Source organism: Delphinapterus leucas, chromosome 13 (genome assembly GCF_059928025.1).
Source record: "Delphinapterus leucas isolate spDelLeu-1000000601 "Yukka" chromosome 13, BTC_Dleu_Yukka2, whole genome shotgun sequence".
In the NCBI taxonomy this organism is placed as follows: Eukaryota; Metazoa; Chordata; class Mammalia; order Artiodactyla; family Monodontidae; genus Delphinapterus; species Delphinapterus leucas.
Window position 1 is genome coordinate 13,983,325 of NC_143141.1, and position 26,284 is coordinate 14,009,608.

The 26,284-nt window shown below is 44.1% G+C and overlaps 1 long non-coding RNA gene across 1 annotated transcript; it reads left to right on the forward strand.

The window, feature by feature from the left end:
* Positions 1-958: 958 nt before the first annotated feature.
* LOC149747692 (uncharacterized) lies at positions 959-21,470 on the forward strand. The gene is made up of 2 exons (XR_016395362.1): positions 959-1,231; positions 20,347-21,470. It is a non-coding gene; the product is annotated as an uncharacterized LOC149747692 (long non-coding RNA).
* Positions 21,471-26,284: the final 4,814 nt, after the last annotated feature.

The window sequence follows — 26,284 nt, forward strand, 5'->3', positions numbered from 1 at the left end:
GGCATCCCGTGGGATCTTTCCCTACTCTTCCTGTGGCTGGAGCAAACTGCAACTAAAATTCGAAAATCTTTGCAATTGGTAAAATCCTATCCTTTAGAGTTATAGAGCTATATGTTGGGAAAGGAACTTAAAGCCTATCTAATTCAGCTTCCAAAATAAGACTTCAACACCCTTTACTACAACCTTGCCAAGAGCTCGACCCTCATCCCTGCATTTAAATACCTCCTGTGACATGGAACTCACATTCTCTGGGCAACCCAGTTCGCAGTTAACTAATTCCACTCGAAAATGTTTTTCTCAAAGGAAGTCCCTGCAAACTTCCAAGAACCGCTCAAAAGCACGTCTACTCAATGACTGATACTTGACGGCAGTTCTGAATCACTAATGCACCAAGTTGACCTTTTTGCTGCCATAAAATTTACAGTGAGATCCGCGAGTGACCATCTCCATGGCTGATGCCCAGTGTGCCAGCTGTCACTTCATCCCTTTCTAGCCCACTCAAGGAAGCCGACTACAATGCAAGTGACAGTATATTTCAGGAATAATCTTGAACCAGCTCTCCTGTTTTTCAGGAAGTGGCTATTTTTAATTGTCACTCTTCACACCCAGCAGTGACACAGTAAGGTACCCATACAGAGAAGGTTAAGAGGGGGAGTTGGGGTTCCTTCCATGTGACAGGGCTCAGGCGATGCCCCCAGATGTACCGCCACCCTTCCTGGGTTCATCTGCTTTCCCAGCACATCTGTTGGTGTTCCCCTTGCCCAGAACCACTGCAACTTTCAATGGTATCACTATGAATTGAGCAGTGGTTCCTGTTTCCTCTTCATTTACAAACCCACACATCACAGATTCTCTGAATATTCCATTGTTTGCGAGAAAGTCACCAATTTAGGGCTGCTGTTTGTTTTGTTTATTGGGAGGAGCGCACTGGCTTTATACCTCCCTCACCCTGCCACCCCGCCAGGTGGTGTCGCTGGTTAAGCAGGGGACAGTGTGACCTTCACTCCCCTGGCCCAGATGGACTCCTCCGACAGCAAATGCTCCCCACAAGACCACACTTCCTCCCAGGGTTTCAAGGGCATATCAATACAAGAAAAATGAGACTTCCTAAAAAACCACCTAAAAACACAGGTGCCTCAGTCTGCTGGGTCTACAGATTTATCAGAGTTTGGGGGCACTGTCTTGGATGTTCTCCTCCAAGAGCTCCAGCCGGCGATGTCCACACACTCAGGTACGTGCTCCCCTTCATGACCAAATGGTGTCCCCTCCCTGAGGACAGGGTCACGGATGCGCTCCTCAGTGCATCTTTGGGGGTGGCTGACAGACACCTGCTGAGTCACTGGGCTTGATACAGTCAGGTAAGGGCGGTAAAGGGTGACGGTGGATGGGCAGGAGATAAGCCGACCAGGAAGGAGGTGGTCCTTTCTGGAAAGCTCCCACGCCTTGGTGATGGTCTGCTGAGTACTCAGACTTGGAGGTGGCACCAAGAACGGGTCTCAGCAGTTTTCTTCTCCCTTGTATGTTCTGTTGGTTTCTTGCCAGAGGTGTCTGGCCCATGGGCATCAGCCAGTCGGAGACTGAGTTGGCGGGAGCCCAGGCTCCCAGGGCAGGGTCTCCCCCAGGGCCTCAGGACACCATCCACTAGCACAAAGTGCCGCGTGGTGCCTGCCAGGGCTGCCGTTTGGACTTCAGCATGATCACAGCTGATCACAGCAACCGCAAGCCAGCCACAGGCCTCTGTCTTTGCGTGCCTGGGGTCTGCTGCAACAGTTGGGGACTCTGAGGCTGCCCTTCAGATGAGGTCAGATTAAAACGTGCAAGAATTCCTGTACTCTGGACTCATTCCCAAGGGAAGTTGAAGGGAATGGCCCAAGGAGGGGTTGGGGGGACACCTGAGGCAGGCAATTGACCCCCATGAGCAAGGGGAGTCAGGCAGAGCTGCTGCCACCCTGGGTCCCACCCGCACACCTGCCGCTTTTATGTGGGGACGTTATATAGGGCGGCCCCCCTCCAGCAGCTGTTTGGGCTGGGGAACAAGTTCACTTACAAGCACAGATGCAGTGTCTCGGTTCTGACCTCTGTGGAAGACCCACAGACACCTTAGGTACCTTGGAAGGTCGAAACCGACAGGGCCCAAAGAAACTGCTCAGACCTTTGAAACCCAGTCTGGAGATCAGTCTCAGGAAAGGTTACTCTTGGTGTTTTTCGAATTATTTAACGTCATTGTTTGCGGACTTTAGAAATTATCGAAACAATGTAAATGATTGACAGTAAGAGGAAATTTTCATAAATTGTGGTCCATTTACTTGGCAGACAGTTATTCAACGCTCAACAATGTCAAATATTTTGTAAGAGACTCAGAGAATGTTTATGCAAATAAGAAAGGAAAAACAGGACATAACGTTGCATTTACAGTAAGTAGGGTCTAGACGAGGCTTTAGGAAAGAAGCAGAAGAAAGCACACCCAAGTGTGCTCTGAAGAGTCTAGAATCTTCTTTTCATCTTCTGTGGTGGGCCCTGCTCCCCCTTCCTCCCCCCTCCTCCCCCCACAGGCCTCCCTCTGTCTTCCGCAGGCCCAGTGGAGTGATGAAACCTCCCTCCCCCAGGACCCTGGGAGGGAATGAGGGAGAGGATGCTGGGGCATAGGACTCTTTTTTTTTTCTCTTTTCATTCGCTCTTTCATGCAATCACTTATTCAGTCTTCACTCACTTGCTCTTCGACCTTGGGCGGCAGCTTCTGGTCCCTCCGCCTGTTTTCACTCCTACAAATTTAGAGATAACAATCGCCTGCCTGCCGTACCGCAGGCACTGTACCCACAGCCGCCCAGCCGTAAACCAAGATGCAGAGCAAAGTGGCGGTTCCGGGCTTGGGCAGTGCTGGGTGAGAGGCTGCACTGACCTGTGTCTCGGCCTTGGTGTCTGGTAAACAGGGCTCCCTGGCACCTGGCCCGGGAGGTCATGCGGGCACAGAGTGTGGTAGAGTCAGCAGCCCGCACGAGATACTGGCGTTTGTTCCTGCTCTTGGCTGTGCACTTGGCCAAGCCCGGGGCACTTCTTCCTCTCAACCGGGCGAGAGAAGCAGGTCTTCCACACCTTCCACCACACCTAAAATACACTCCTGCACCCCCAGCCCCCGGGCCTGCCATCTCCCTCAGTTCTCCTGCCTGCGCGTGCGCTCACACACACACACACATACTCACCCTGCACAAAGACCCCTTCATCCTCATACTCTGTGTTCCCCTCCCTCTGCCTGGACCCCCCAGGGCTCCTCCTCACTACCCTCCAGGACCCCTCCTCCACTCATCCGACAACACTTAGGTTTTCCAGAAAGCCCCCTGCGGTTCTCCGTCACCACACTCAGCGTACTTCTCATGCTGTGTCCTTCTTTCTCTGTTTTCCCTTGTTCTCTCTGCGGCACTGCACTGTCAGCCCCGGAGACTGACCACGTGCGTTTCTTGAGCGTTGCTGAACCATCTGCCTAGCACTGTAATATTTTTTTTTTTTTTTAGCACTGTAATATTGACATAAATGAGCAAATACACATTACGTTTAAAATGAAAATAAATCGGAGGCTTGGTCCTTATCGTTAGAGAGCTTTAAAAATGATGGTGGAAAAGATAAATATTATATGATTCCACATAGATGAGGTTCCTAGAGTAGTCACATGCATGGAGACAGAACGTAGAAGGTTGGTGGGGGGGGAGTTCGTTTTTGATGGGAATGTGAGAAAGTTCGTTTTTGATGGGAATGTGAGAAAGTTCGTTTTTGATGGGAATGTGAGAAAGTTCGTTTTTGATGGGAATGTGAGAAAGTTCTGGAGATGGATGCCACTGATATTGCAATGTGAATGTACCTAATGCCACTGAACTGTACACTGAATGATTCAAACGGCAAATTTTATGTTATATACATTTTGCCACAGTTTTTGAAAATTTTAATAGTTGTGGGAAAGACATAAACATGCTAAACTGGAAAATTATGAGATGACATAGGAATACACAACACAGACAATATGGAACAGAAAGCAACACACACACACACACACACACACACACACACACACACACACACTACTTGATTCAGCCCCAGAAAGACAGAAGCCGCGTTCTGAAGGCTGTTTCCGGGCAGAGTGCGGCTCTGCAGTAAGCACTGCTCCCCGGGAAGGGAAGTGAGTTATTTTTAAGTCTTCCATTTGTAAAAGTAATATAATCGTGGTAATATACATCGCAGAAACTTAGAAACTAGAAAAAAGAGTGAGGAAAAAGCATCTTGATGTATTTTCACCTAATGTTTTAAAAACGTTTTTAGTTGTAATTATGCTGAGTGTATATTTTTATTAAGTATACTATAAGCATTTTTATTGTTCTTACACAGTTTTCATAATTACAACAATTCATAATTTTTTTTAAAGATTTATTTATTTGGTTGAACCGGCTCTTATGCAGCAGGTGGGCTGCTTAGTTGCACGGCATGCGGCATGCATGTGGGATCTAGTTCCCTGACCAGGGCTCGAACCCGGGCCCCCTGCATTGGGAGCGTGGAGTCTTACCCGCTGCGCCGCCAGGGAATTCCCATCAATTCATGATTTTAACGTTTAAAATTGTATTGAGTGGCTTATCATAGTTTACTTAAACGACCCTTTATTTCTGAACATTTCAATTGCTTTCAACCTTTAACATCTCTGTTCATACCCTACTGTGACAAGTCTAAGATTATATCCACTGGAGAAATTTTCCAGAACATACGGATACAAATATTTTTGTAGCTTTTAATACTTGGTTTCAAATTGCTTTCCAGGCCATCAGCAAGTACCAGTTCTACACCACTTTCACCCACAATAAAAAAGGTATCACTTTTTTATCGCCCTGCTGGGTTATAGGTGGGAAATACTTTTTCAGTGTTGGTATGATTCTGTATTAGGAGATTGCCACATTTTTTCAAAGACGTTGTATTTTTAGAGCAATTTTAGGTTCACGGCAAAATTGAAAACGTACAGGGACTTCCCATATACTCCCTGCTCCCAGATATGTATATCCTCTCCCCTTATCCACATCCCCCATCAGAATGGTACATTTGTTACAATTGATGAACACATAATTATCATCCAAAGTCCATAGCTTACATTAAGGTTCACTCTTGGTGTTGTACATTCTATAGATTTGGACAAATGTATACTGGCATGTATCCATCATTATAGCATCATGCAGAGTAGTTTCACTGCCCTACAAATCCTCTGTGCTCCACCTGTCCATCTCTCCCTCCCCTTAACCCCTGCCAACCACTAGTCTTTCTGCTGTGTCTATAGCTCTGCCTTTTCCAGATGTCATATAGATGGAATCTTCTCACATTGGCTTCTTTCACTTAGTAATATGCATTTAAGTTTCCTCCATGTCTTTCCATGGCTTGATAGCTCATTTCTTTTTAGCACTCAATATATTCCCTTGTGTGGATGTACCACACTTTATTTATCCATTCACCTACCGGAGGACATCTTGGTTGCTTCCAATTTGGCAATTGTGAATAAAGCTGCTATAAACATCTCTGTGCAGTTTTTTGTGTGGACGTGAGTCTTCAACTCCTTTGGGTAAATACCAGGAGTATGACTGCTGGATCATACGATAAGAGTATGTTTAGTTTTGAAAGAAACTGGGAAACTGTTGTCCGAAGTGGCTGCACCATTTTGCGTTCCCACCAGCAATGAGTGAGGGTTCCTGCTGCTGCACGCCCTTGCCAGCATTTGATGTTGCCAGTGTTTTGGATTTTGGTCATTCTAATAGGTGTGTGGTGGTAACTCGTTGTTTTAATTCGCGTTTCCCTAATAACGTATGATGTGGAGCATCTTTTCTTATGCCAAATTGCCATTTTCATATATTCTTTGATGAGGTGTCTGTCAAGCTCGTGGCCCTTATTTTAATCAGGTTGTTTGTTTTCTTATTGTTGAGTTTTAAAAGTACTTTGTATAATTTGGATAACAGTCCTTTATCAGATGTATCTTTTGCAAATAGTTCTTCCGGTCTGTGGCTTGTCTTATCACTCTCTTGACATTGTCTTAGCAGAGCTGAAGTTTTTAACTTTAACGAAGTCCATTTTATCAGTTACTTCTTTCACGGATCGTGACTTAGAAAAATGCAACATTTTAAAACTCTGTGTTTCCCAAGTGGAACAGCTTTCCTTGTAGTACACAGACCTTCCTGCTGTGTTTATAGACCTAAAGCATAGAGCTTATGCTAGAAACACTGCAGGAACTCAAAGCCCTAGGGTGGGTACCTGGTTTACTCCACTCTGTGCCTGGAGGCAAATTAGGGCAGGATTATTTGGAAGCGGTAACCTAAGTACAGGGTTACACTGAGTTGCTTGAGGAGACAGCAAGAGAGGCTTCACCGAGGTCTTTGGGCAGAGACTCCTCATCCAGGCGGATAGACAATCCAGAACCTGAAAGTAGTGCAGTAGCTGTCCAAAATGAGAGAGAAGCAGAGCTGGAAAAGGCAAAAAGATAAAGAAGGCATGATGGGGTGGAGCTAAGGCATTAGCAGTGTGAAGAGCAGGGTGCAGGAAGCCAGGGGCATAGAACGAGTGCATCCCCCCACAAGGGGACACTGCCTTTGGAGAAGGTTGGTTACAGTGGGGGCTTTCCCCCGCTGCGGCAGGGTCTTGCTAAAAGTGAAACTGGGATTTTCCAAGGGTTCTGAAGGGGTTTGCCCTGGGAAGGAAGATGTTCCACTTGGGGGTCCACACTGGCTTAAAAACAATCCTCCAGCTTTCGTTTACCAAGCCCTATGGCAGTGACCCCAACTCACCCTGCATCTCAGCGTGGGCCGGGGCGTGAAGGACCCCCAGTGTGGCTCAGTTCAAGTGCGCAAGGCCTAGACCCCAGCTGCTTCCTCACCACAAGATGAAGAAGAGTAATAAAGCTCCCATCTGCTGAGTGCCTCCCAGGCGCCAGCACGATGCTGGCATCTGTGCGTTCCTTTTCTCCTTTACTTTCCTAACAGCCTTATTTAAAGTAGATATTAGTGAGGAGACTGAGGCTCAGAGAGGTTCCCCAGCATGATCGAAATCACACAGCATTTAATGAATTGGAGCAGTACGATGCAACACCTAGCTCCAACGCCTTACCCACTCCCCACTTATCCCAGAAATAGCCCAGCCACTCCATAAGACTTTCAGGGGCAGCAAGCAGGTGAGTTTGGAGAAAAACTTGCGAGAAGCCTGTGTAACCTGATAAAAGTCTGAGTTATTGGATTATTTGAGAATAAAGTTGGTCTTTTCAAATCAACTAACTCCAGCTACACAGCGTGGTTCAGGTAAAGAGGTGAGGCTGGAGGAGGGGTGGTCCGAGCTCTTGGGGCAGACAGAATGTCTCAGTGGTTAGGACAGAGGCTGGCGTCTGGCAGACTTGGGCTGCTGTGTGACCCTGGGCAAGTGATCCTGGTTATTTTTCCCCCAGTTTTATTGAGAGATAATTGACAAAATACCTTATTAGTTTACAGTGTACAATATAATGATTTGATATATACATATTGTGAAATGTCTACCACACTAAGACTAGTCAATGTCCCTCATTTCACATAGTTACAATTTTTTTTCGCATTATAAGGACTTTTAAGACCTACTTTCTTAACAACTTTCAAATATACAATGCAGTGTTGCCAACTACAGTCACCATGCTGTACATCACACACCCGGAACTCATTTATCTTATAACTGGACGTTTATACCTTTTGATCCCCATCACCCAATCCCGCCCCCCCCATCTTTTCTGTTTCTCTGTGTTCAGTTTTTTTAGATTCCACATATAAGGGAGATCATACAGCATTTATCTTTGTCCGTCTGACTCATTGCACTCAGTTAATGCCCTCAAGGATTTCCTTGTTCTCTGTGGCTGAACAATATTCCATTGTTTATATACACCACATTTTCTTTATCCATCCATTCATCTATGGACTTTTAACTTGTTTCCATATCTCGACTATTGTCGATAATGCTGCAGTGAACATGGGGATGCCGATCTCACTTCAAGACAGTGATTTCAATTCCTTTGGAGCAATACTCAGGAGTGGAATTGCCATATCATATGGTAGCTCTATTTTTAATTCTATTTTTAATTCTTTACATTCCCACCAACAGTGCACAAGGGTTCCTTTTTCTCCAGACACCCTCCACAACATTTGTTATCTCCTGTCTTTTAGGTAATAGCCATTCTGACAGGTGTGAGGTGGTATCTCATCGTGGTTTAGATGTGCATTTCCCTGATGAATAGTAATGCTGAGCACCTTTTCAGGTACCAATTGGCCATTTGTATGTCTTCTTTGGAAAAGTGTCTGTTCAGTTCCTCTGCCTATTTTTTAATAGGATTGTTCGATTTTTTGCTATTGAGTTGTATGAGTTGTTTATATATTTTGGATATTAACCCCTTCTCAGATACATGATTTCCCTGGCTATTTTTGAACGGCCTAAATCCCACCCCGACTTAAGGCCAGGAAACAGATGTTTCATTAACCTTGCGAATCCCAGTACTTCAGACTGTGCCTGGGACACAGCAGGTACTTGTTATATGTAATTATTCTATAAAAAACTTCAAAAGAGGACAGAGTTTTTGAATTTTTGCTTTAAATTGCATAATATGTCTTAGGTTCCATATATATGTGTTAGCATATGGCATTTGTCTTTCTCTTTCTGACTTACTTCACTCTGTATGACAGACTCTAGGTCCATCCACCTCACTACAAATAACTCAATTTCGTTTCTTTCTATGGCTGAGTAATATTCCATTGTATATATGTGCCACATCTTCTTTATCCATTCATCTGTTGATGGACACTTAGGTTGCTTCCATGTCCTGGCTATTGTAAATAGAGCTGCAATGAACATATTGGTACATGACTCTTTTTGAATTATGGTTTGCTCAGGGTATAAGTCAGAAAGAGAAAAACAAATACCGTATGCTAACACATATATATGGAATCTAAGAAAAAAATGTCATGAAGAACCTAGGAGTAAGACGGGAATAAAGACACAGACCTACTAGAGAATGGACTTGAGAACATGGGGAGGGGGAAGGGTAAGCTGTGACAAAGTGAGAGAGTGGCATGGACATATATACACTACCAAATGTAAAATAGATAGCTAGTGGGAAGCAGCCGCAGAGCACAGGGAGATCAGCCCGGTGCTCTGTGACCGCCTAGAGGAGTGGGATAGGGAGGGTGGGAGGGAGGGAGACGCAAGAGGGAAGAGATATGGGAACATATGTATATGTATAACTGATTCACTTTGTTATAAAGCAGAAACTAACACACCATTGTAAAGCAATTATACTCCAATAAAGATGTAAAAAAATTAAAAAACAAATAAATTGCATAATATGTCAAATAAAAGCACTGAAAGCCATATCATAAATGCCCAGGGACCCTTGTCAGATTTAGAAACTTTAACATTTTTCCAGTTTGCTTCAGTTTTTTATTTCAAGAAATAAATGTTCATACTTACTTCACCCTCATTCCTTCCTCCACTACTCCCCAGAGATTGTCAGAGTATAAAAATCCAGGACCCAAGCCTATGTTGTCTATAAGAAACCTACTTTAAATGTAAAGACTCAGGTAAGTCGTAAAGGGATGGAGAAAGCTGTATCATGCTAACACTAATCAAAAGAAAGCTGGAATAATCAGACAGAACAGACTTCAGAACAAAGAAAATTACCAGGGTTGAAAAGGGGCATTACGTAGTGTTAAAGGGATCAATTCTCCAAGACTTAACAATCCTTAAAGTGGATGCGCCTAACAAGAGAGCATCAAAATATATGAAACAAAAACTGAGGCTACGAGGAGAAATAGACAAATCCACTATTATAGTTGGATATTTCAGTGCCCTTCTATAAGTAATTGATAGAGCCAGCAGGCAGAAAATAGTAATGAGTTAATTGACCTGAACAGCACTATCGAATAACTTGATTTAATTGACATTTACAGAATACTCCGTCAAACTACAGCAAAATATACATCCTTCCCAAGCTCACATGGGACATTCACCAAAATAGACCAGATTCTGGGCCATAACTCACATCTTAACAATATTTAAAAAATAAAAACCATACAAAGTATGTTCTCAGAACACAATGAAATTAAACTAGCAATCAGATAACAGAAAGATATCTGGACAATCCCCAAATATTTGGAGATTAAACAACATACTTCTAAATAACACATGGGCCAAAGAATAAGTCTCAGTAGAAATTTAAGAATATTTTGAACCAAATGAAAATGAAAACACAACTTATCAAAATTTGTGGGATGGGGGCTTCCCTGATGGTGCAGTGGTTGAGAGTCCGCCTGCCGATGCAGGGGACACGGGTTCGTGCCCCGGTCCGGGAGGATCCCACATGCCGCAGAGCGTCTGGGCCCGTGAGCCATGGCCGCTGAGCCTGCGCGTCCGGAGCCTGTGCTCGGCAACGGGAGAGGCCACAACAGTGAGAGGCCCGCGTACCGCAAAAAAAAAAAAAAGAGCTAAAGAAGCCCCTCCCCCCAACTGTATAATCTTTAGGTCCCACAGGACCCCTACCTGCTTTGTGTGCTACATTGAAAGATCTGCTCAGGTAGCAGGGAGAGAGCCAGTCAGGGTGAATTCAAGGTGTCTGGTTTGAAGGGATGGATTTTTTCTTTTTCAATAAGGTGTTTTGTGGTAGAATAAATAAAAACATAATTCCTAGAATATAAGAGCTGGAAGAGATTAATCTCCACAAATTAAAAGTTAGAAAACAGAAGCACAGAAAGATGAGAACGGACTATCCACACACAAAAAAAGAAAATTCAACTGATTAGACCTACAGAAAAAAAAAAAAGTCCACCTCAATAAAAATCAAAGTTTTTAAAGTATCCCCATTTCTTACCGTCTTGTTTGTTTGTGTTCTTTTTATACCTTTTGCTGACCATGTGGAAACCAACAATGTGCATTTGTCAAATCCTTAAGAGGCCAATTTGGCTTTCAAGGCCATTTTCTTCTGAAAATCCAGGTCAAGAAAATAATTCAAAAATGCATAAAAAGATATATATGCCAATAAGTGTATTTGTTTATCATCTAAACAGCCACGTGGTTTTTACACCTTATAATGTTACTTTAAAATATAGAGATAAAACCATCAAAGGGTACAAATTTCCAGCTGTAAGATGAGTAAGTTCTGGGGAAGTAATGTACAGCATGGTGACTATAGCTAACAATACTATATTGCATTTTTGAGAGTGGCTAAGACTGTAGATCTTAAACGGTCTCAACTCACACACACAGAAAAAAATGTAACTATATGAAGGGATAAATGTGTTAGTTAACTTTATTGTGATAATTTTGAAATGTATACATATATCAAACCATCATGTTGTGCACCTTAAACTTATACAATGTTACACATCAATCATATCTCAATAAAACTTGAACAAAATTTTTTTAAATAAATAAATATGTAAAGCAGAATCTGTTAGAAATATAAAAAGGAAATGGCAAATCCACCAACATATTTTGAAAAATTACAGTTCTTTCAAAAATTAACCCATCAAGTAGACTAAAATAAAGAACATAGCAAATATGGATAATATATATTTACTAAGCTTGATCTAATATATAGAATTTTTTATTCATTCATTCAAAACTATGCCTAAAGTTATTTTAAAAATTGACCATCTATCAAAAGCTCAATAAATTCCAAAAGCGTAAATACAAGCCACATTCTCAGACCACAGGACAATAAAATTAAAAACAAATGGGGAAAAAAATCTGTCCACTTTAAAAATTGTAACATTTTTAAAGAACTCTTAGGATAATTAAAACACAAAAATTGAAATTACATACTATTTAGAAACCACTGTATCATAATGAAAAAGTACGCAACCTAAATGTCCAACTAACTGGGGACTAATTGGTCAAAATATAAACAGAATATTACGCAGATATCAGGTGAGACTCATGAAGAATATGTTAGAAAAAACTGTGTACAAGAATTGTAAAAAGCAGCCTGGAAACCTGAAGAGGAGATATGATGACAATGACGGAAAAAAAATTTTAATATATAAGTATAGGATTCGAACAAAAAAGGCTTACCCCCCCAAAAAAAAACAACAAACAAACAAAAACAAAATAAATACACCAAAATGTTGAGAGATTATAGTTCCATACTGGCACTATAAGCGATTATTTTTTCTTTTCTATTTTTCAAAATTTTTGACCAACGGACTCTGGTTCCTAGCACCTCCTGGGCCAGTGCGGAGCTGAGCCTTCCACATAAACTAAAACCAAGAGCAGAACAAAATCGGTGAATAGGCCAAGGAATCTCAGAGAGGTCCCGGCCCCTGTAACCTCTCACCTAGTGCTCCGAGGCTTTCCCTTCTCCCAGACCCGCGGGCGAGACCCGACCCGCCGCCTGGACCTTACCCTGCACAGTGACCACCGCGCCCTGCGCGAGAGAAAACCAGGGGCCGGCCGCTCCACCTGACCCCAGGGCATCCCAAGCCCCCCGACCCCGTCCGCTTCCTGCCTGGTGCACCCCTCCTGCCCTCCCTCGGGGCTGCTGGTCTGGATGAGCAAGCTGGAGGAACCTGTCCGCCTCCCCTCCGCGCCTGGGTCCCGCCGTTCGCTCCACGGACCAGTAGACGGCTGCTGGGTCAGCCCCGGGCGGGGCTCCCGGAACTTGAGACGGCCCAGGATCTCCAGTCCGGTCCCTTTTCATTTTTGACAAGTGAGGGAAGGAGAGTTGGGAGAACTCACAGCCTGGCACAAAGAAGAGAGGTTCTCAAATTGGGGACTCCTCTCCACCATTAAAGCGTTGACATTTTATTTCTATGGACGATGCATCGCACAGATGGTTTAGCATTCATTGGTAGATACTGAGGGACTGGGGGAGGTTAGGAGTCTACCCGAGATATCTCCCCGCCCTATCTTGGGCCAGAAATTCCGTCTTCAACCAGTCTTTTGATCCCCAGTCAAATGCAATTCCTGCCCTCCACCCCATGCCACTCCATCCCCCAGTGTACCCTCGGTCGCCGAAGAAAAGTAGAACTCTAGGGGCCTCTAATAGGACTCTTGGGAGTCGGGGTGGGGATCCTGAGAAGAGCGAGGACAAAGCCACAGCCGGGGAACAGCTAGGTGGGGTCGTTGAAGAGGGCTGGGCACCGGCGGGCTGGGAGGGAGCGTAAAGCGGCTTCAGTTTTGCTTGGGGGCACGCGCGGACTGAATTCACAATTCCTCCCGCCCCGCCCGGCGCCCAACCAGGCCCAAACTAGAGCAACATCGCCCCCTGCTGGACTGAGTGGGGCATTAGATTTTATTCAAGGCAGGCAGCGCTCGGGAGCGGGAAGGAGCGTCCCGTGGTACTTGGTCCCGGCTCCGTTCTGGCCTCCTGAGTTACTCTAGTAAATGGCTCACCGTCCCTGGGCCTCCGATTTTCTTCCTCTATAAAATAAATGTGTTGGATCGGATCTTCTCTGAGCTCACTTCCAGGTCCGGATTCTAGAACTCTCCTTTCTCCTCCCCCCGCCCCCAGCCAGGGGCCCGCAGGCGCTTCTTCACCTGCCTCCCCCCGCCCCGCCCCGCCACCCGCAAGGTCCTGCCCACCCGCTATGGCACCCCAGTTTCTATCCCAGTGCTGCGGGCTGAGCTCTGTGCCCTATGCGTGCAGCTGCAGAAGGCCAGCACCTGCCGCTCGTTTGGGGCCCCTGTTTTCCTGGGGTAAGAGTGGGAAATGTGCCGCCCCCTCCGATCAGGGCTGGCTGTCCCCAGAAAAAAATTTCTGTGAGAAACGGTGGAGGAGAATCCAGGCCTTGGATCAATCGGGGTGGATATTTGAGACCTCTGCCCAAGTCTGGCCGAGAGAATTGTGCAGAACGAGTAACCGAGAAGGGAAGGAGTGTCAACCGGCCCCCAGCTCCTCTCCGGCATCAACTCGGCCTCCACAGCCCCGCCTCGGGCCACCGTACCTCTGCAGCACCGCCTGCCTTCAGCCTGGCTCGCCACCCGACCCCCCCACTCCCATCACGCCTGCTTCTTAGCCTCCAGGAAGACTGAATCCGGGCCCAGCTGGCTCTAGTCGCTTTGATCGCCCTCCCCAGTCCCCACCCCACCGGCTGAGGGCGGCGGGAGGCTGGGCTCCTCGTGAGCCTGTCCGCGGCGGCACCCACCACATCCTGGCACCCTCATCGTGGTACCACGTGTCCCCATTTGCTTAGCCGGTGCCCCGGACGGCAAGAGACACCCACGGCAACCGCACGCCCACACACACACACACACACACACACACACAGCCCCGCACCCCAGCCCCCTGTAGCTCCCTCTCCATTGCGCGATCGCTTGGGGGTCTCTGCGTGGAGATCCTATTTCATGCCTCTGCCTCTGAGCACAGCCAGGAACATTCCTGAAGGGCAGTTTACCGCAATGTCTGGGGTGTGAAAGAAGCAGCTCATTTCTCTCCTTCCTGCTAAACTGAGAAGGTGCAAACCACCCTGAGAAATCCTCTAAAGCCCATCATTCCGCCCCCGCCAAAGGCGGTGGGTGGGAGGAACCGGAAGACGAGTCGAGAAGGGAGGGAAAAAGCCTTTGGCCTCCCTCACCTATTCTTTCCTTCCCTAGCTCCGCCTTTTCTGCCCTCCTTCCTCTCCCAGGATCCACACCTCCCTCCTCCTCTTCCCAGAGAAGACTCTGATAAATGGGTCAGCGTCCTACGGGGCCCGCCCTCTGGCTCTGGTGGTTAGCCGTGGAAACAGTCGTTCTCCCCTCTTGCAATGTTTCCATTGCTGCGTCCTCCGGCTTCCACAGCTCACCCCGCAGGTAACCAGAGACAACAACTCAGGTCCCCTCGGAAAGTTGCATGAGGGGCTTGTCATAGTTTGTGAAATGTGAGCGTGAAAAGCTTTACGGTCGAGTTCAAGTTACTTCATGGATGCTCCACCAGCGGCCAAATAAAAAAAAAAAATTAACCCTCTTGTGCAAAAAGAAAAATTTCCACTGACTTTTTAAAGTTTCTGTTTTGGGTAAACGGTTTCAAGACGACAAATTGTCTCACCAAAAAAGAAGGAGGAGGAGGTGAAAGAGGAGAAGGAGGGGAGGAGGGAGAAGGCGAGGGGAAAGAAAGGAGCCTTGGCCTTTTGATAGTTCATTTTGCCTCGTAGAGTTTTTTGGCAGAGCCTGAACTGTGAATACAGCAAGACTCAGGACAGTCTGAACAGAGAAAAGAGCTGAAGCCTCATTTGGTTGTTGAAATTAGTAGTGAACAACTGACTGGCAAGAAAGCATGTTCTTTAAGCACCAATGAAATTTGTATTTTAAGTGATGTGAGTTCTGGAAGATAAGGACAGCACCTGGTGTGTGGAAGCTACTAACATTGTTGACACTCAAAGAAGGCAAAGAAAGCAACCAAGTGCTTTTCGGAAGAGGCTGAATGGCCAACATCTGACAAAACGCTCAATCCCATCCTTGTTTAGGGAGATGCAGGTTTAAACAACAATAAGATACCAGCTCACACCTATCAGATTGGCCGAACTGAAAACACTGGCAAAACCAAGAATTAGAAAGCATGTGGGTAAATGGAAATTCATCCATAGCTGGTGTGAGTGTAAGTGGGTATCATCACTTTGGAGAGAACTTTGCCAGTAGCTATGGGGGTAAGAGAAGAAGATGCTTGAAGACATCATTCCTCTCAAGGTCAGTGTCCTCCTTAAGTCATTCCTCTTCCAGGTTGATACCCTAGAGAAAATCTTGTACATGGACTCTAGGAAGTATATGTACAAGGATGTTCACCGTAGCGTTGTTTATAATGGCAAAAACTGGAAACAGCCAAAAGGTCCATCAACAGAGGACTAGAGAAGTAAACAGTGGCATTTGTCATCAAGTCTTACTTCTCTTGTATCACCCCCTAAATGTGAAAGACTATGTGCTCCACTCATTTAAAAAATTTTTATTGTGGTAAAATACACATAATATTTACCATCCTAACCATTTTTAAGTGCACAGTTCAGTGGTATGAAGTACAGTCACATTGTTGTCCAACTATCACCACCATCCATCTTCAGAACTTTTCATTTTGCAAAACTGAAACTCTATACCCGTTAAACAACTCCCCATTACCCCTCCCCCCCAGCCCCTGACAACCACCATTCTACTTTCTGTCTCCGATTTTGACTACTCTATGTACCCCCTGTAAGTGAAGCATACAGCATTTGTCTTTTTGTGACAGCCTTATTTCACTTAGCATAACGTCCTCAAAGTTCGTCCATGACTACAGTATATGTCAACATTTCCTTCCTTTTTAAGGTTGCATAATATTCTATTGTATGTATATGCCACATTTTGCTTATCCAGCCACCCATCAATGGACATCTGGGTTGTTTCCACGTTCTAGCTACTGTCAATAATGCTGCTATGAGTGTGGTGTACCTCTTCACTCAGTTTTAACTTGACATCAAACACTTTTCATCATAGTATACTTGTAAAGTATATAATTTCCAATGTGTTGTAAATATTGGTATTTTAAAATAAAACTTTACATCACTCTTTTTATTTCTAATAGAATATAAACAGATGATGTATCAATTTTGTTTCAACCATTGATGCCAAAAATCTTGGCTCTCTGTGCACCGATGCCAAAAAGAAATACGGAGACAGAGTTTTGGAGGAACGAGAAAGAGTAGCTTTATTATTTGCCACGCAAAGAGGGAACACAGTGCGCTAGCACCTCAAGAACTGTGCCCCCCTCCCTGGGGAATAGGGAAAGGTTTTTGTAGCCCAGGGCTCGTGGTCTGGGGTGGGTGATAACAGTCAAAGTAAATAAGGTCTTGCATTGCTTTTCTTCTGAAAATTCATGGCCAGAGCTGGCATCAGGCAGCAAAGCAACCTCGTCTGGTGTCCCTGAAGTTATCGGCCCATAACCTTCTTTCTGAAATGAAGAGTGCTACAAGGGAGTGTAGGGGGAGAAGAAATGCCAGGTGCAAAGGGTAATTCATACGGAGTCAGAGAGTAATTAGCTTTGTGAAGGACAAGTCTAGCTACAAGTGTTTGTTAGCAGTAACAGCAAAAGAATAACCAAGATTGCTTAACTCTTTATGGGCTGTTTCCCCAGCCTGTTCATTGTTTCCTTATTTTCCTTGTTTATCAGAAAAGAAAAGTCTCATTTCTATTTTTTGCTGCAACACCATCACCCATTTTAAAAATACAAGAACAAGTTCTTTAACTTTTGGAAATTTTCCATCATTCCTGTTTTTCCTCAAACTTATGAATTCTATCCCACTTCCTCCACAGACATTTATTATAATATAATACGTTCTTATGCTTGAAGATCTTTTATTGATCATACTTCTTTGCCAAAAAAAAAGTATACAAACTGAAGTTTTAATTTCCTACAATCATAAATTTCTAAGTATTAAAGGTTTAGATTATGCCATCATTGCAACTATCAGTAGTACCCAATTGTTCAAAAATAACAAATTTAAAATAAAATTAATTTTAAATTATAAAAATTTAAATTATTAAACATAAAAAGTAACCCTTGGTTCTAATATACTACAGTTATGCAAAATGTTACCATTGGGGGAAAGTAGATGAAGGATACTTGGAATCTGTCTATATTATTTCGTATAATTGCAGTGTCAATCTGTAATCACCTCAAAATAAGAAGTTTTCTAAAACAGTAACTTGGAGGGTGTCAGCTACGAATTGGCATTTCCCATTGTCACTTGCCATCGACCTCTACAGGGATTAAATCATGACTTGCTACAGCTGCTGACTTTCAACACCCCCTGAAAGGAGCTCAGGTAGAGAGCAGAAATGAGGCACGCTGCGCTCTGGGAAAAACTGGCAGAACAGGTCTTCAGACAGTTAGATATTTTCAGGAGCCCATTTTATGAGCCCAATTCTTGTATCTCCTCATATCTAGAAAAGCACTAAAATCCTTCATGGTGACTGACGTCTGCTCTTCTTGGCTAGCAGCAACCTTCTGTAAAAAATATGTGCTTGATTGCATGTACTCCCCCTTCACCAAAATCACATATATACTGATCTTCCCCCCTGCCTCTTTAGAGCAGTTTCTCAGAGCTATCTGGGATGCTGTCTCCCGGGCTGCCGTCCTCATTTTGCCTCCAATAAAACTTAACTTGCTCCTCTCATGTTGTGCATTTTTTTTAATTCGACAAGGGGAAATTCAGCTCTTAATGGGATGAATAGAGTCCAATTAGTTAATGAACCCACAGGATAATATTACCTATCGTTAGAATGAGACAGAGTTCAGCATCAATTATTTTCCTTTTTTTTGTTTGTTTGTTTTTGTTTTGTTCATAACAAGTAAGCACTGAAAACCCTTGTTTCCATAAATAAACAATTGGCTTTGTTACAGCAGAGTCACTAAATCTTTTATCTTTTTCCAAAATTTTTTCGGCCAAAAAAACCCCAATCACCCCACAATAGTGACCCATGATCAGAAGGTAATTTTAATGATCTATTAGTTGCTTTGTTATTTTGCAACTAACAAAGTACCACAAACTAAGTAGCTTAAACCACAGGAACGTGTTGTCTCACAGTTCTGGAAGCTAGAAATTCGGGATCAAGGTGTTGACTGCGTTAGTTCCTTCTGAGGGCTGAAAGGAAGATGTGTTCCATGCCTCTCTCATAGCTTCTAGCAGGTTGCTGGCTGTCTTTGGTGTTCCTTGAATTGTAGAAGCATCACCCCTATCTCTGTCTTTATTTTTGTTGCAGCAAAAATAGAGATGAAGTTTTCCTTCTCCTGAGAGCAAGGAAAACAAAGGGAACAGTGAACAGGCCAGAGAAGAAACATAACCTGGCCTGAAAGAGTTAATCACCCCTTTGTTTTATTTTAACTGTTACTAATCTGTAGTGTCTGTAACTAGATTTGTTCTTCACAAAGCTAACCTTACTCTCTGACACTATGTAAATTACATTCTGCACCTGTCGCCCCGACTCTGTGTGAGTTACATCCTGTGCCTATCACTACATCCCCTGTGCCCCCTGGTAACAAATCACTCCCTGTAGCGTCTGCATTTCTAAAGAAGATCGCCGGCGGATAAACCAGAGACAAACGGTCCCAATTACCAGAATGCTGGACCCCAATTACCAGGCTGCCTGACGCCAGCTATGACTGTTTTGAAATAATGCAAAGGAAAAATAATGCAAGACCTTCACTATTTTGATCCTTACCACATACCCCGCCTGTGAGCCCCACGTATAAAATCTTCTCCAATTCCCCAAGGAGAGGGTGGGGGCACAGTTCTTGAGGCACTAGCCTACTGTGTCTTCCCTTTGCCTGGCAGAGAAAAATAAAGCCATCTCTCTCATCCTCCAAAATCTCTGTCTCGGTACTTCTGTTCGGCATCGGTGCACAGAGAAGCTGAGATCTGGCAACATTTCCACTTGATGTTCTCCCTGGCTATGTGTCTGTAACCAACTTTCCCCTTTTTTAAGGACACCAATTATATTGGATTAGGACCCACCCTGATGACCTCATATTAACTCGTTTACCTCTGTAAAAACCTTATCCCCAAATAAGGTCACATTCAGAGATACTGGGGATTAGGACTTCAGCATATGTAAATTTTTTTATTTCGGGGGGTGGTGGGGAGACTCATTTCAATCTCTAACAGTTGCCAGCTCTAGTAGGTCTTCTTCCAATTATGTTGGAAGGAAAGACTCAGGAAGCACTGACCTGCGTGTGGATTGGTCATGATCTTTAGAGTTATTCACTTCTCAGTTTCTGGAATCCACCGAAATAGGCTTTATACTACAGCCTATCAAGTAGCTATCAACTGCATTGTTCCTCTCTCACCAAAAGCATTTCCCTACCCTGATGAACTTAGAAAGGGTTGGGGAAATAGGAATATTTTTAATTACCGTACAAATTTACCAAAACAATATTTTGATAAAATATTTTTTATCTTATCAAAGGCTTTACAGGGGCTTCTCTGGTGGCGCAGTGGTTGAGAGTCCGCCTGCCGATGCAGGGTACGCGGGTTCGTGCCCCGGTCAGGGAAGATCCCATGGCTGGGCCCGTGGGCCATGGCCGCTGAGCCTGCACGTCCGGAGCCTGTGCTCCGCAACGCGAGAGGCCACAACAGTGAGAGGCCCACGTAGAGAAAAAAAAAAGGCTTTACACTTTGTTTTCACGACAACTTTGGAGCTAAAGTTTTCCCTCATGTGATTCACGGAAAATAAAAAGACTGCCAACTAACCTCATTGGCAAAGGCTTCAATGTCAAACCAACTAGCAAATCAGGCTTCCGTTCTGTTAAAAAAAGAAGTCTGATCCCTTTTGCAAGTCTAATGAACATGTTAATGTGCATCCCATAATAACTGTCTCGCTTCTGAATTCCAGCTCTGCAGTGGAGAGGCAGGTAGAGTGAGGAGACTTGGGAGTCCGTCCTGAGGAGCTCTGCCTCTAGTACTCTCCCGCATGCCCTGTTTCCCAGCATCTCGCGGACTCTACTCAGGAGAAATGCGTTCTTTGGCAATTCCGAAGCAGACGGATACTAAATGAAAACTATTTGGGCGTTTCTCTTTGACTGCACCACAGTAAGGTACAGGAGGGTGGGAAGTCTGCTGTTTTGTTTCAAAGCAGGAAAAGAGCAATTATGAAATGTGGGCTGGGGACGGAGAATCTGTGTGAAAACTTGACAAAGGCATTTGTTCTTGGGCAGACCTGTCTCAGGAAAAAGGAGAAACAGGCTTTTGGGATCTGGAAAACAAACCCCTTAAAATTATGTGAATCCTCTGTTGGCGGGAATGTAAATTGGTGCAGCCACTATGGAAAACAGTATGGAGGTTCCTCAAAAAACTACAAATAGAATTACCATATGATCCAGCAATCTCACTCCTGGGCATATAGCCAGACAAAACTGTAATTCAAAAAGATACACGCACCCCTATGTCCATAACAGCACTATTCACAATAGCCAAAACATGGAAACAACCTAAATGTCCATCGACAGATGAATCGATACAGAAGATGTGGTATATATACATATATACAATGGAATACTACTCAGCCATAAAAAGGAATGAAATAATGCAGCAACGTATATGCAACTTGAGATTATCATACTAAATGAAGTAAGTCAGAAAGAGAAAGACAAATACCATATGATATCACTTATATGTGGAATCTAAAACATGACACAAAGGAACTTATCTATGAAACAGAAACAAACTCACAGACATAGAAAACAGACTTTTGATTGCCAAGGGGGAAGGCGTGTGGGGGAGGGATGGATTGGGAGTTTGGGATTAACAGATGCGAACTCTCACATATAGAATGGATAAACAACAAGGTCCTGCTGTATAGCACATGGAACAATATTCAATATCCTGTGATAAACCAAAATGGAAAAGAATATGAAAAAGAATGTATGTCTATGTACAACTGAATCACTTTGCTGTACAGCAGAAATTAACACATTATAAATCAACTATACTTCAATGGAATAAATTTTTTAAAAGTTATGTGTATCCTTAAGGACAGTCTTTACATCCCCCCAGAGGTATAAAGACCCTGATTGAGAACTACTGAACTGTGGTATATTCACCAGATAATACTACTATACAGCATTTAAGTTAAATGAACTCAATTTATGTCTCAGCATAACTCAAACTCAAAGACATTCAATATGATAATATTTCTGTATATTGAAACAATCTCAAAAACTATATACAGCTAATACATATATATATATATATATACACAGTAAAGGTATTAAAACAGAGAGGGGCAAGTTGAAAGTAATAGGATGGAAAAAGATATCGTTCAAACAGAAAACATAAGAGAGCTAGAGTGGCCATATGAATATCAAACTAGACTTCAAAACAAGGTATCACCAGAGATAAAGAGGGACAATTTGTAATGATAAAAGGGTCAATCTGTTAAGAAAACAGAACAATCTTAAATGTGTATGTATCCAACAACAGAGCTTCAAAATATACAGGCAAAAAGTGGACAGAGTTAAAGGGAGAAATAGACAAATCCAGGATCATAGTTGGAAATGTAACATCCTTCTTTCACAACCGAGAGACAAAAACCCAATTTTTGCTTCTGGGGAGGAGGCAAGTTATTTGAGGATGCTGCAATTGTATCTGTAATGTTTATCTGAAGCAAATATGACAAAATGCTAACACATTCGTTTTGAGGGGTGTTTTCCAAGGAGCATATGAGTGTTTTATATTATTTGCTCTATTTTTTCGGTGTCCAAATACTTTTGTAACTTAAAAAAAAAAAAGTGAATGGAAGAAACATTTAAGTGAATGAACAATAAATGAGGTGCAGACATCAATGTCACCTCATCCAACATTACTCCAACTCCCTACCCTCCCCAGCCTACCCCCCCTCCCCCGCCTCCCTCCCTACCTGTGAGTCTTCCTCTGATAAGCATGTCCTTAAGTGGACCAGGCACTGAACACAGGCTTACAATCTCTCCCTGCTACAGGCTGTATTCAAGCTGTCCCAAGCTTGAATGCCCTCCCAAAGCTCCTTTATAGCCCACACCTGCAGCAGCCACCTCTCCATAAACGCTTGCCAACTTCTCAAGCCCCATCCTGAAGTTCCTACACCACCTGAATTAATGTCAGTGTTTTCTTCTATCTCCTTAAATATGCGCCTTCCCTAAAGGTTCAATATCCTCTTCGGCTCCTCCCCTCCACTCTACCTGTCTTTGCAATCAGACCCACTCTCACAACTTAAATTATTACCCCCTTGCAGAGGCTGCCTCCCCAGCCCTGGCCCCTTACTTGAATTCAAATCCTGGCTCTCCAGTTGCATTCAGGATGCTTCTGTTTGAATGTTCTCGACATTAAAGATCTGTAGCAAGTTGACGCAACTTTACAGCAAATGTGTGTCTGCACCAAGAGAGGAGAATGACACAGCGTGAATACAAGTTGTCAACCAATATGTGGGTTTTTCCCATCACAGATCAGCTTCTTACTCTCTTCACCCCATCCAAACTGTGACTAAGCCTCCCCCAAGCATATTTTAAACATCATCTCAACTTCTTCTGGCCTCCTGGGTTGCCTTCCTCTCTTTGCTTTTGAAGTCTTGTGGTTCATCTTGATATGTTCAGAGATGGACATAGTTTTACTTATCCTATTTGGCATTCTGGGAGCACTTTTGATCTGATCACTTTTGTCTTTAATTGTGGAAAATCATAAGCAATGATCTCTTCCATTTTTCCTTCTCCATACTCCCTTTATTCTCCTCTTTCTGAAATCCCATTAAACATTTCACAGTGCTGATTCACATCTCAATAGCTTTTCAAACTGCTTCTGTCTTTATCTCCTTGCATTGCAGTCTCTGTGAATTCCTCAATGCTAGTTTCCATTTCACTAATTGTCCCTTCAACTATGTCTAATCTAGAGTGTATCCTAGTTTATATCTAATCTATATATAGATTTCATTTCCAGTGTGCTAAGTATTTATCAGTATTTTTTCAGTTGTTCTTGTTTAATTTCTGCATTTTCTACACCTTCTTGCTCTCTGTTTCAAACTCTTTTCAGATTGTTCTATAATTTGCATCTCTTCTGGAGTGAACTCCCATCCCAATTTTAGTTAAATATCTTTACATATATTTTGAATTTTGAGTGTCTACGTAATCTCATCTTGAATGGGAACTTTAAAAAATCTCTCTCTCTTTATACTGCATCCTCCTGGGTTTTTTCAGGGCCCACAGTCAGAACCAGGCCTTATTCTGATGGCTCTGGGCTCCTGTCCAGGGGTGACACTGCCACAGCTCCAGTTTCTGGCCTGCCTTCCCGACACTATAGGGGAGCAGCCCTATGTGAGCCATGACTATGGAGAAGCGCACAGCTTTCTCCAGACTTTCACCAAGAGAAATCCTGACCCAAGACAGACTCAAGAACAGATCCCAACAAGATGGCCCCAGATTTCAGCCCTGGTTCCACCCCTACATCCAGGATGACACTCACCTTGCTTTTGAATGCATCTATCTTCTCCCCTTCCTCCATCTCCTTCTTTTACCTTCAACCATACCATTACTACGCATTAAAACATTAGCACCATCTTGATTAGAAGTCAAGTGCCTCATTCTAAGCAACCTCTCTCCTAATTCTTACCTTATCTACAAACCAGCCACTTTGTAAAGCCTTTCCTGAGCACTCTTACCTGAAATGAGCAATCTCTACCTCCTCTGATCTGCTCTACACTGCATTTAGCTTTTACAAAACAAGGGTTTCTTGAAGACCAAGTGTGTGCCATGGTCTGTTAGGCACCACAATATAAACATGAACAATACAAGGTCACTTCCTCAAGACACCAAGGGTCTGGTCATCAAGCTGGATGAGCAAACAAACCATTGCTGTGCAGAATAAGTGCTTCAGTCCAGGGATGCCCGAGGTCCAGGTGACACTGAGAAACATATGGTCTGTACTGCCTGGGAGCACAGGGAGGGGGCAAGGGACTGAGTCCATGAGGAGGAGATGCTTGAACTGGGTCTTAAGGAAGAGGAGTTTACTAAGCAGAGAGCAGAGCTGAGAACAAGCCAGGCTAAAAGAATAGCATGGAGGCAATGGCACTGAGGTGGAAAGGAGCAGGGCTCCTTGGAGAAACAGAGAGGCACCAAGCCTAGGAGGTGTGAAGGAGGCAAGTGGGAGGGGACAAAGATGGGCTGCAGAGCCAAGTGTGCAGGGCCTCAGACAACATCCGGGATCCCACAGTTTTCTCCTAGGGACCGTGGGAAGCCCTTGCAGGACGGAGCACAGGGTTGGCAGGACAAGATCTTCACTGAAAGGGACCAGAAGCACTGGAAGAGACCAGAGTAGAAGTGGGGTGGCCAGTTAGGGGACCACTGCAAAAGTCCAGACAAGAGATGACAGTAGCCCTGTTGAACTTGGGAGCCTGGGGGGTGGAAAAGTGGAAATGGCAGAAGTGAGGTAGAATTAAGAGGTATTTGTGATTGAGATAAAGCAAGGCTCTGATAATTCTAGAGTTCAAAGGCCTTTCTAGGCCCAAACAAGCTAACTCTGTCCAAGGAGACGGTAACGTCTCTTGGACCAGCCAGGGGAGATAGCAGGCAACTTCCAACACCGTGATTCCAGGTTGGCCCTGAGTCAGCATCCTAGGAGCTGATTAATTTCCTACCACTGCCCTGCGCAGTTATGCGTTCTGAATAGTCTTTAATTAATGTAAAAAAGTATTTCCATGGCTTAAGAACATACACCTTGAGAAAAAACAAAGACCTGTTTAAATTCAGCATAGAAACGGGTTACTCTCTTACTCTCTCTCTCTCTCTCTCTCTCTCTCTCTGGATATCTAAAAATAAGGAGTTTATTTGACAGAGTGCTGCAGTTCCCCTTTCTTCATCCACCCCATGTGAGTGCCACACAGTGTGGAACGTGGAAGCTTACCTGGCAGGCCCCACCCAGCCCTCTGCACACCTGGCCCTGCAGCATACAAGCATCCCCAGAACTTGCACAATTGCATCTGTTCTCCTGTTTGTTGCAGGGCGGATGTCATTGTGGTTTCATTGAGAATCTACGAGTTCTGCGAAAAATATCATTGGGGTCGCAAACCTCCTTGGTGGGTTTGACATGTTGCCCTGACATCCCCCCATCCTCTGTCACGCTCTGCACAAAAGGGGCTGCCACACACATGGCTGACACTTTTCTTAACTGCAAGGCTGGAAGACCTCCAAACCAGCTGTAGTTCACTTCCAGGAGACTGGGATAGGACAATTCTATTTTCAAGTCTTGTACCTCAGAATCTGGCCATCATCGTACTCAGGGACCTGGTTCCCAAGATCCAGATATCTGCAGGTTGACTCTGGCTCTCCTCCAATGCTTCCTGCACCAGCAAGGTGTGCCTTTGTGGCTGACCATCCTCTTCACCACCCTTCTGATTGCATCTTTTGGCCAGAAGGGCCATCTAACATTCCTGCAGTGGGAACAGAGACGAAGCAAAATGGGAAACTATCTAAAAAGAGGATTGCCTTGTCAGTGGCCTATCTGGACTTGGCTGTTCCTTTGTCACCCTCATTGATGTTAAGTTAAGGTACAGCACTGTGTCTACACAGCCAGGAACACATGCACACATATACTGATATGCCAGGGGACCCACTGCTGTGTGCCACAGTCATATTTACAGTTACAAAGGGTTTTCCTTCCCCAACCTGCCTGTCTTCCATCTGAAAATGTTACATGTGCATGAGTGACTCCTCAATGATACAGATACATTGTATCTACTACAGCCTTACTAGTAATTGCAAAAATTGAGAAACTGCTTAAATGTCTATTAATAGGAAAACTAAGTTAGGGAA